We start from the raw sequence: 10,504 nt of genomic DNA, 5'->3' as shown, positions 1-10,504 counted from the left end.
AGGGGACCCTTCCGGAGGCCTTGTCCGGGTTCGGTTGACCTTCCTGGGCACAGGGATCCGCACCTACCCCTGACCGACAACCAGACCTTTGACGCTTTTTTTCTCTCGCCTCCGTGGGGTCCGGGGGGACATTTTTCCGTCTGGCCCACCCCGGGGGGTCCAGGGGCATCGGGGGCCCTCGGCCGACCGGACGTCGTACTCGCTCGACTATGTCGAATATGTCGACGCTTCCCCTTCCCCGCCGCGGGGGGGTCCGCGTCGACGATCCTGTGCCCAAGGATAGCGCGCCCTGCCTGGGTACAGGGACCCGCGCCTCCCGCCCTGGTTCTCTGTCAAAAGTCCCGAGGCCTGGAAGTCTGTCAGGGGACCCTTCCGGAGGCCTCGCCCGGGTTCGGTGCACCCTGCCTGGGCACAGGGACACACACTTACCCCTGGCCGACAACCAGACTTTGACATTTTTCCGTCTGGCCCACCCTGGGGGGTCCAGGGGCATCGGGGGCCCTCGGCCGACCGGACTTCGTACTCGCTCGACTATGTCGAATATGTCGACGCTTCCCCTTCCCCGCCGCGGGGGGGTCCGCGTCGACGATCCTTTGCCCAAGGATGGCGCGCCCTGCCTGGGTACAGGGACCCGCGCCTCCCGCCCTTGATCCTTCTCAAATGTCCCGAGGCCTGGAAGTCCGTCAGGGGAGCCTTCCGGAGGCCTCGTCCGGGTTCGGTGCACCCTGCCTGGGCACAGGGACACACACTTACCCCTGGCCGACAACCAGACTTTGACATTTTTCCGTCTGGCCCACCCCGGGGGGGGGGGTCCAGGGGCATCGGGGGCCCTCGGCCGACCGGACTTCGTACTCGCTCGACTATGTCGAATATGTCGACGCTTCCCCTTCCCCGCCGCGGGGGGGTCCGCGTCGACGATCCTTTGCCCAAGGATGGCGCGCCCTGCCTGGGTACAGGGACCCGCGCCTCCCGCCCTTGATCCTTCTCAAATGTCCCGAGGCCTGGAAGTCCGTCAGGGGAGCCTTCCGGAGGCCTCGCCCGGGTTCGGTGCACCCTGCCTGGGCACAGGGACACACACTTACCCCTGGCCGACAACCAGACTTTGACATTTTTCCGTCTGGCCCACCCCGGAGGGGGGGGGGGGGGGGGGGTCCAGGGGCATCGGGGGCCCTCGTCCGACCGGACGTCGTACTCGCTCGACTATGTCGAATATGTCGACGCTTCCCCTTCCCCGCCGCGGGGGGGTCCGCGTCGACGATCCTGTGCCCAAGGATAGCGCGCCCTGCCTGGGTACAGGGACCCGCGCCTCCCGCCCTGGTTCTCTGTCAAAAGTCCCGAGGCCTGGAGGTCTGTCAGGGGACCCTTCCGGAGGCCTCGCCCGGGTTCGGTGCACCCTGCCTGGGCACAGGGACACACACTTACCCCTGGCCGACAACCAGACTTTGACATTTTTCCGTCTGGCCCACCCCGGGGGGGGGGGGGTCCAGGGGCATCGGGGGCCCTCGGCCGACCGGACGTCGTACTCGCTCGACTATGTCGAATATGTCGACGCTTCCCCTTCCCCGCCGCGGGGGGGTCCGCGTCGACGATCCTTTGCCCAAGGATAGCGCGCCCTGCCTGGGTACAGGGACCCGCGCCTCCCGCCCTTGATCCTTCTCAAATGTCCCGAGGCCTGGAAGTCCGTCAGGGGAGCCTTTCGGAGGCCTCGCCCGGGTTCGGTGCACCCTGCCTGGGCACAGGGACACACACTTACCCCTGGCCGACAACCAGACTTTGACATTTTTCCGTCTGGCCCACCCCGGGGGGGGGTCCAGGGGCATCGGGGGCCCTCGGCCGACCGGACGTCGTACTCGCTCGACTATGTCGAATATGTCGACGCTTCCCCTTCCCCGCCGCGGGGGGGTCCGCGTCGACGATCTTGTGCCCAAGGATAGCGCGCCCTGCCTGGGTACAGGGACCCGCGCCTCCCGCCCTTGATCTCTCTCAAATGTTCCAAAGCCTGGAAGTCCATCAGGGGACCCTTCCGGAGGCCTCGCCCGGGTTCGGTGCACCCTGCCTGGGCACAGGGACACACACTTACCCCTGGCCGACAACCGGACTTTGACATTTTCTGTCTGGCCCACACTGGGGGGGTCCGGGGGGACGGGCACCCTCGGCGGACCGCCCGCCAGACTGGCTCGACTCGCTCGACGTCCCAGCTCTCTGGCACAGGAGGCCGTTCTAAGATACCCGGTCGCTATGCTGTGATACACTTTTATGAAAGCGTACCACTCCGACATGCCCAGCTCATGGAACTGTCGCCTGGATTCGGCTTTCAAATACGATCTCATAGTGGTTCTCAGTTTTGAGATAATCATCATGTCTGGAGGTCTGTCAGGGGACCCTTCCAGATGACTTGCCCGGGTTCAGTGCACCCTGCCTGGGCACAGGGACACACACTTCCCACGGGCCAACCACCCGACTTTTAACATTTTCCCTCTTGACTCCGGGTTGGCGCGTCGGCACCACCCCGGGGGCATCGGGGGCTCTCGGCCGACCGGACGTCGTACTCGCTCGACTATGTCGAATATGTCGACGCTTCCCCTTCCCCGCCGCGGGGGGGTCCGCGTCGACGATCCTTTGCCCAAGGATAGCGCGCCCTGCCTGGGTACAGGGACCCGCGCCTCCCGCCCTTGATCCTTCTCAAATGTCCCGAGGCCTGGAAGTCCGTCAGGGGAGCCTTCCGGAGGCCTCGCCCGGGTTCGGTGCACCCTGCCTGGGCACAGGGACACACACTTACCCCTGGCCGACAACCAGACTTTGACATTTTTCCGTCTGGCCCACCCCGGGGGGGGGGGGGGGGGGTCCAGGGGCATCGGGGGCCCTCGGCCGACCGGACGTCGTACTCGCTCGACTATGTCGAATATGTCGACGCTTCCCCTTCCCCGCCGCGGGGGGGTCCGCGTCGACGATCCTGTGCCCAAGGATGGCGCGCCCTGCCTGGGTACAGGGACCCGCGCCTCCCGCCCTGGTTCTCTGTCAAAAGTCCCGAGGCCTGGAGGTCTGTCAGGGGACCCTTCCGGAGGCCTCGCCCGGGTTCGGTGCACCCTGCCTGGGCACAGGGACACACACTTACCCCTGGCCGACAACCAGACTTTGACATTTTTCCGTCTGGCCCACCCCGGGGGGGGGGGTCCAGGGGCATCGGGGGCCCTCGGCCGACCGGACGTCGTACTCGCTCGACTATGTCGAATATGTCGACGCTTCCCCTTCCCCGCCGCGGGGGGGTCCGCGTCGACGATCCTTTGCCCAAGGATAGCGCGCCCTGCCTGGGTACAGGGACCCGCGCCTCCCGCCCTTGATCCTTCTCAAATGTCCCGAGGCCTGGAAGTCCGTCAGGGGAGCCTTTCGGAGGCCTCGCCCGGGTTCGGTGCACCCTGCCTGGGCACAGGGACACACACTTACCCCTGGCCGACAACCAGACTTTGACATTTTTCCGTCTGGCCCACCCCGGGGGGGGTCCAGGGGCATCGGGGGCCCTCGGCCGACCGGACGTCGTACTCGCTCGACTATGTCGAATATGTCGACGCTTCCCCTTCCCCGCCGCGGGGGGGGTCCGCGTCGACGATCCTGTGCCCAAGGACGGTGCACCCTGCCTGGGCACAGGGACACACACGTCAATCGGGACTTTGTCGCTCAGCCTAAGAAGGTCGGCCTGAAGCACTGTCGTGCGTCCCGACGGGGTCCGCACACCCGCCCGCCGGTGCCGCTGCCTTCCTCTGGGTGTGCCCTCTCCGGGGATACCATGCGCGGGGTGTGCGAACCCTCCCGGGGGTCCAGGGACCGGTGCCAAACACCCCGCACACAGCGATCTCGACCTTGTCAATGTTACGCTCAGCCTACTTCGGGGCCACGCTGCACCGCCCGTGCGGGTTCGCGCACCCACCCGGTGGTCCCGCTGCCTTCCTCCGGGTGTGCCCTCTCCGGGGATACCATGCGCGGGGTGTGCGAACCCTCCCGGGGGTCCAGGAACCGGTGCCAAACACCCCGCGCACAGCGATCTCGACCTTGTCAATGTTACGCTCAGCCTACTTCGGGGCCACGCTGCACCGCCCGTGCGGGTTCGCGCACCCACCCGGTGGTCCCGCTGCCTTCCTCCGGGTGTGCCCTCTCCGGGGATACCATGCGCGGGGTGTGCGAACCCTCCCGGGGGTTCAAGGACCGGTGCCAAACACCCCGCGCACAGCGATCTCGACCTTGTCAATGTTACGCTCAGCCTACTTCGGGGCCACGCTGCACCGCCCGTGCGGGTTCGCGCACCCACCCGGTGGTCCCGCTGCCTTCCTCCGGGTGTGCCCTCTCCGGGGATATCATGCGCGGGGTGTGCGAACCCTCCCGGGGGTCCAGGGACCGGTCCCAAACACCCCGCGCACAGCGATCTCGACCTTGTCAATGTTACGCTCAGCCTACTTCGGGGCCACGCTGCACCGCCCGTGCGGGTTCGCGCACCCACCCGGTGGTCCCGCTGCCTTCCTCCGGGTGTGCCCTATCCGGGGATACCATGCGCGGGGTGTGCGACCCCTCCCGGGGGTCCAGGGACCGGTCCCAAACACCCCGCACACAGCGATCTCGACCTTGTCAATGTTACGCTCAGCCTACTTCGGGGCCACGCTGCACCGCCCGTGCGGGTTCGCGCACCCACCCGGTGGTCCCGCTGCCTTCCTCCGGGTGTGCCCTCTCCGGGGATACCATGCGCGGGGTGTGCGAACCCTCCCGGGGGTCCAGGGACCGGTGCCAAACACCCCGCGCACAGCGATCTCGACCTTGTCAATGTTACGCTCAGCCTACTTCGGGGCCACGCTGCACCGCCCGTGCGGGTTCGCGCACCCACCCGGTGGTCCCGCTGCCTTCCTCCGGGTGTGCCCTCTCCGGGGATACCATGCGCGGGGTGTGCGAACCCTCCCGGGGGTCCAGGGACCGGTGCCAAACACCCCGCGCACAGCGATCTCGACCTTGTCAATGTTACGCTCAGCCTACTTCGGGGCCACGCTGCACCGCCCGTGCGGGTTCGCGCACCCACCCGGTGGTCCCGCTGCCTTCCTCCGGGTGTGCCCTCTCCGGGGATACCATGCGCGGGGTGTGCGAACCCTCCCGGGGGTCCAGGGACCGGTGCCAAACACCCCGCGCACAGCGATCTCGACCTTGTCAATGTTACGCTCAGCCTACTTCGGGGCCACGCTGCACCGCCCGTGCGGGTTCGCGCACCCACCCGGTGGTCCCGCTGCCTTCCTCCGGGTGTGCCCTCTCCGGGGATACCATGCGCGGGGTGTGCGAACCCTCCCGGGGGTCCAGGGACCGGTGCCAAACACCCCGCGCACAGCGATCCCGACCTTGTCAATGTTACGCTCAGCCTACTTCGGGGCCACGCTGCACCGCCCGTGCGGGTTCGCGCACCCACCCGGTGGTCCCGCTGCCTTCCTCCGGGTGTGCCCTCTCCGGGGATACCATGCGCGGGGTGTGCGAACCCTCCCGGGGGTCCAGGAACCGGTGCCAAACACCCCGCGCACAGCGATCTCGACCTTGTCAATGTTACGCTCAGCCTACTTCGGGGCCACGCTGCACCGCCCGTGCGGGTTCGCGCACCCACCCGGTGGTCCCGCTGCCTTCCTCCGGGTGTGCCCTCTCCGGGGATACCATGCGCGGGGTGTGCGAACCCTCCCGGGGGTCCAGGAACCGGTGCCAAACACCCCGCGCACAGCGATCTCGACCTTGTCAATGTTACGCTCAGCCTACTTCGGGGCCACGCTGCACCGCCCGTGCGGGTTCGCGCACCCACCCGGTGGTCCCGCTGCCTTCCTCCGGGTGTGCCCTCTCCGGGGATACCATGCGCGGGGTGTGCGAACCCTCCCGGGGGTCCAGGGACCGGTCCCAAACATCCCGCGCACAGCGATCTCGACCTTGTCAATGTTACGCTCAGCCTACTTCGGGGCCACGCTGCACCGCCCGTGCGGGTTCGCGCACCCACCCGGTGGTCCCGCTGCCTTCCTCCGGGTGTGCCCTCTCCGGGGATACCATGCGCGGGGTGTGCGAACCCTCCCGGGGGTCCAGGGACCGGTCCCAAACACCCCGCGCACAGCGATCTCGACCTTGTCAATGTTACGCTCAGCCTACTTCGGGGCCACGCTGCACCGCCCGTGCGGGTTCGCGCACCCACCCGGTTGTCCCGCTGCCTTCCTCCGGGTGTGCCCTCTCTGGGGATACCATGCGCGGGGTGTGCGAACCCTCCCGGGGGTCCAGGGACCGGTGCCAAACACCCCGCGCACAGCGATCTCGACCTTGTCAATGTTACGCTCAGCCTACTTCGGGGCCACGCTGCACCGCCCGTGCGGGTTCGCGCACCCACCCGGTGGTCCCGCTGCCTTCCTCCGGGTGTGCCCTCTCCGGGGATACCATGCGCGGGGTGGGCGAAGCCTCCCGGGGGTCCAGGGACCGGTGCCAAACACCCCGCGCACAGCGATCTCGACCTTGTCAATGTTACGCTCAGCCTACTTCGGGGCCACGCTGCACCGCCCGTGCGGGTTCGCGCACCCACCCGGTGGTCCCGCTGCCTTCCTCCGGGTGTGCCCTCTCCGGGGATACCATGCGCGGGGTGTGCGAACCCTCCCGGGGGTCCAGGGACCGGTGCCAAACACCCCGCGCACAGCGATCTCGACCTTGTCAATGTTACGCTCAGCCTACTTCGGGGCCACGCTGCACCGCCCGTACGGGTTCGCGCACCCACCCGGTGGTCCCGCTGCCTTCCTCCGGGTGTGCCCTATCCGGGGATACCATGCGCGGGGTGTGCGACCCCTCCCGGGGGTCCAGGGACCGGTCCCAAACACCCCGCACACAGCGATCTCGACATTGTCAATGTTACGCTCAGCCTACTTCGGGGCCACGCTGCACCGCCCGTGCGGGTTCGCGCACCCACCCGGTGGTCCCGCTGCCTTCCTCCGGGTGTGCCCTCTCCGGGGATACCATGCGCGGGGTGGGCGAAGCCTCCCGGGGGTCCAGGGACCGGTCCCAAACACCCCGCGCACAGCGATCTCGACCTTGTCAATGTTACGCTCAGCCTACTTCGGGGCCACGCTGCACCGCCCGTGCGGGTTCGCGCACCCACCCGGTGGTCCCGCTGCCTTCCTCCGGGTGTGCCCTCTCCGGGGATACCATGCGCGGGGTGGGCGAAGCCTCCCGGGGGTCCAGGGACCGGTCCCAAACACCCCGCGCACAGCGATCTCGACCTTGTCAATGTTACGCTCAGCCTACTTCGGGGCCACGCTGCACCGCCCGTGCGGGTTCGCGCACCCACCCGGTGGTCCCGCTGCCTTCCTCCGGGTGTGCCCTCTCCGGGGATACCATGCGCGGGGTGGGCGAAGCCTCCCGGGGGTCCAGGGACCGGTCCCAAACACCCCGCGCACAGCGATCTCGACCTTGTCAATGTTACGCTCAGCCTACTTCGGGGCCACGCTGCACCGCCCGTGCGGGTTCGCGCACCCACCCGGTGGTCCCGCTGCCTTCCTCCGGGTGTGCCCTCTCTGGGGATACCGTGCCCGGGGTGGGCGCGCCCTGCCTGGGATGCAGGGACCCGCGCTTAGCCCCCCGGGCACGTCGATCGGGACTTTGTCAATTTTACTCTCAGCCTACGAAGGAGCTCCGCCGGGCCGCCCGACGGGGTCCGCCCACCCGCCCGGCGGTACCGCTGCCTTCCTCCGGCTGTCCGCTCTCCAAGGATCCCGTGCCCGGGGTGGGCTCGGCGGGGTCCGGTGGCCGTCGGGGAGCCGTCCCGCCCGCCCGCGTGTCTCCTGGGACGGCTCGGCCCCCCTCCGCGAGGGAGGCCGAGGGAGGGCGGCCGAGGTGCGGTCCTGCTGCGCGCACTCCGACGCCCGCGGCTTAGGGGAGAGGCCCGGGGAGCGAGGCGTGCCGACGCGGGACCGGAGTCTCGCGGGCAGCCTCGAGGACCCCGAGGGGCCTTGGGTCTCCCGCGCCTGGACGCGGTTGCGCTTCCTGCCGGACCGCCCGGCCGCCCCTCCCTATGCCCTTCGGGACCGCCGACCCCTCCGCCGCTCCGGGTTCCGGGATCCCGTGCCCGGGGTGGGCGCGCCCTGCCTGGGATGCAGGGACCCGCGCTTAGCCCCCCGGGGACACGCCGATCGGGACTTTGTCGATTTTACGCTCAGCCTACGAAGGAGCTCCGCCGGGCCGCCCGACGGGGTCTGCTCACCCGCCCGGCGGTACCGCTGCCTTCCTCCGGGTGTCCGCTCTCCAAGGATCCCGTGCCCGGGTTGGGCTCGGCGGGGTCCGGTGGCCGTCAGGGAGCCGTCCCGCCCGCCCGCGTGTTCTGGGACGGCTCGGCCCCCCTCCGCGAGGGAGGCCGAGGGAGGGCAGCCGAGGTGCGGTCCTGCTGCGCGCACTCCGACGCCCGCGGCTTAGGGGAGAGGCCCGGGGAGCGAGGCGCGCCGACGCGGGACCGGAGTCTCGCGGGCAGCCTCGAGGACCCCGAGGGGCCTTGGGTCTCCCGCGCCTGGACGCGGTTGCGCTTCCTGCCGGACCGCCCGGCCGCCCCTCCCTATGCCCTTCGGGACCGCCGACCCCTCCGCCGCTCCGGGTTCCGGGATCCCGTGCCCGAGGTGGGCGCGCCCTGCCTGGGATGCAGGGACCCGCGCTTAGCCCCCCGGGCACGTCGATCGGGACTTTTTCGATTTTACTCTCAGCCTACGAAGGAGCTCCGCCGGGCCGCCCGACGGGGTCCGCCCACCCGCCCGGCGGTACCGCTGCCTTTCTCCGGGGGGGTACGGTGGCCGTCGGGGAGCCGTCCCGCTCGCGCGTCTCCTGGGACGGCTCGGCCCCCCTCCGCGAGGGAGGCCGAGGGAGGGCAGCCGAGGCGCGGTCCCGCTGCGCGCACTCCGACGCCCGCGGCTTAGGGGAGAGGCCCTGGGGCCTTGGGTCTCCCTCGCCGGGACGCGGTTGCGCTTCCTGCCGGACCGCCCGGCCACCCTCCCTGTGCCCTTCGTGACCGCCGACCCCTCGTCGCGCATCTGGCGGCAGCCGCCGCCTCCGCACCGGCGCGATGCGGCATCTGGGGGGAGGGGGACCCTCTCGCCTTTACTGACACGGGCTCCGCAGAGTGGCTAGCTCCCTGCCGGATCGCGCTTCGTTAGATCGATCGAGGGACCTTCAAAGACGGATATAGCCTTCCGGACCGTGCCGTGGCGCGACTCGGCACCGGGGGGATCGAGACCCTTCGCCGACACGGGCTCCGGGGCCCGGCCGGACGAGGGGGTCGGTCCCCGCCGGATCGCGCGTCGAAACGACCGTCTGGGGATATTGCGAATGATGCCGTTCTCTCCGGACACATCTGGGGGAGCCCGCTCCGTGCCGCTCAAGCTCGCCTCCCGGGAGGGACGACCCCTTTCCCGGCGGGAGTTCCGCCGGGAGGGGGTATACCCTAAGGGCCCCCCCCGAGCCCCGGCACGATGCGGCGTCAGGGGGAGCGAGACCCTCTCGCCTTCGCCGACACGGGCTCCGGAGCCCGGCCGAACGAGAGGGTCGCTCCCCGCCGGATCGCGCCTCGCCAGATCGATCGAGGGACCTTCAGAGGATGAAAAAAAAACGAGAAATTACGCCCATAGCTCGGCCCCTCCGGTCCAAAGAGGGTGCCGGCAGGGCACGCGCGCATCACCCCCGGGACCGGGGGACTTCGGCGGACCGCCCGCCGAAGTTGCTCGACTCGCTCGACGTCCCGGCCCTCTGGCACGGGTGGCCGTTCCGCTGCAACTCTTCCCAAGGACGGCGCGCCCTGCCTGGGTACAGGGACCCGCGCCTCCCGCCCTTTTAGCCTCTCTGGGTCTGTGCGTGTAAAGGGGACCCTTCCGGAGGCTTTGCCCGGGGACCGACCGGCCCCGGGTCGGGTACGCGAACCGGACCCGTTCCCCCCGGCATTCACCGAGGGAGAAGGCAGAGGTTCGTCCGCAGGGGAGCACACGCTCGGCCCTGGCGTACCCCGGGAGAGCAGCCGTGCTTCTCGCTCTCCTGCTATCCCCAGGCAGGTGGCCGTTCTGCGGTAGCCGGTCGCCATGCTGCTATGCAGTTTTATGAACGCGTGCCACTCTGTCATGCCCGACTCGTGGAACTGTCACCCGGATTCGGCCTTCGAATCCGTTCTCATAGCGGTTCTCGGTTTCGAGATAATCGTCAGGCCCGGAAGTCTTTCGGGGGACCCTTCCAGAGGCATTGCCCGAGTTCGGTGGACCCTGCCTGGGCACAGGGACTCACGACTCCCCCAGGGCTGACAGCCGGGACTCGTATTCTGTCAGGGGTACGTGTCGCCCATCCTGTTCCCAAGGACGGCGCGCCCTGCCTGGGTACAGGGACCCGCGCCTCCCGCCCTTTTAGCCTCTCCGGGTCTGTGCGTGTAAGGGGACCCTTCCGGAGGCTTTGCCCGGGGACCGCGCAAGCCCCGGGTCGGGTACGTGAACCGGCCCCGTCT

The sequence above is a fragment of the Hyla sarda genome, unplaced genomic scaffold, assembly GCF_029499605.1.
Source record: "Hyla sarda isolate aHylSar1 unplaced genomic scaffold, aHylSar1.hap1 scaffold_509, whole genome shotgun sequence".
Taxonomy (NCBI): Eukaryota; Metazoa; Chordata; class Amphibia; order Anura; family Hylidae; genus Hyla; species Hyla sarda.
Note: the sequence above shows the minus strand (reverse complement) of the source record.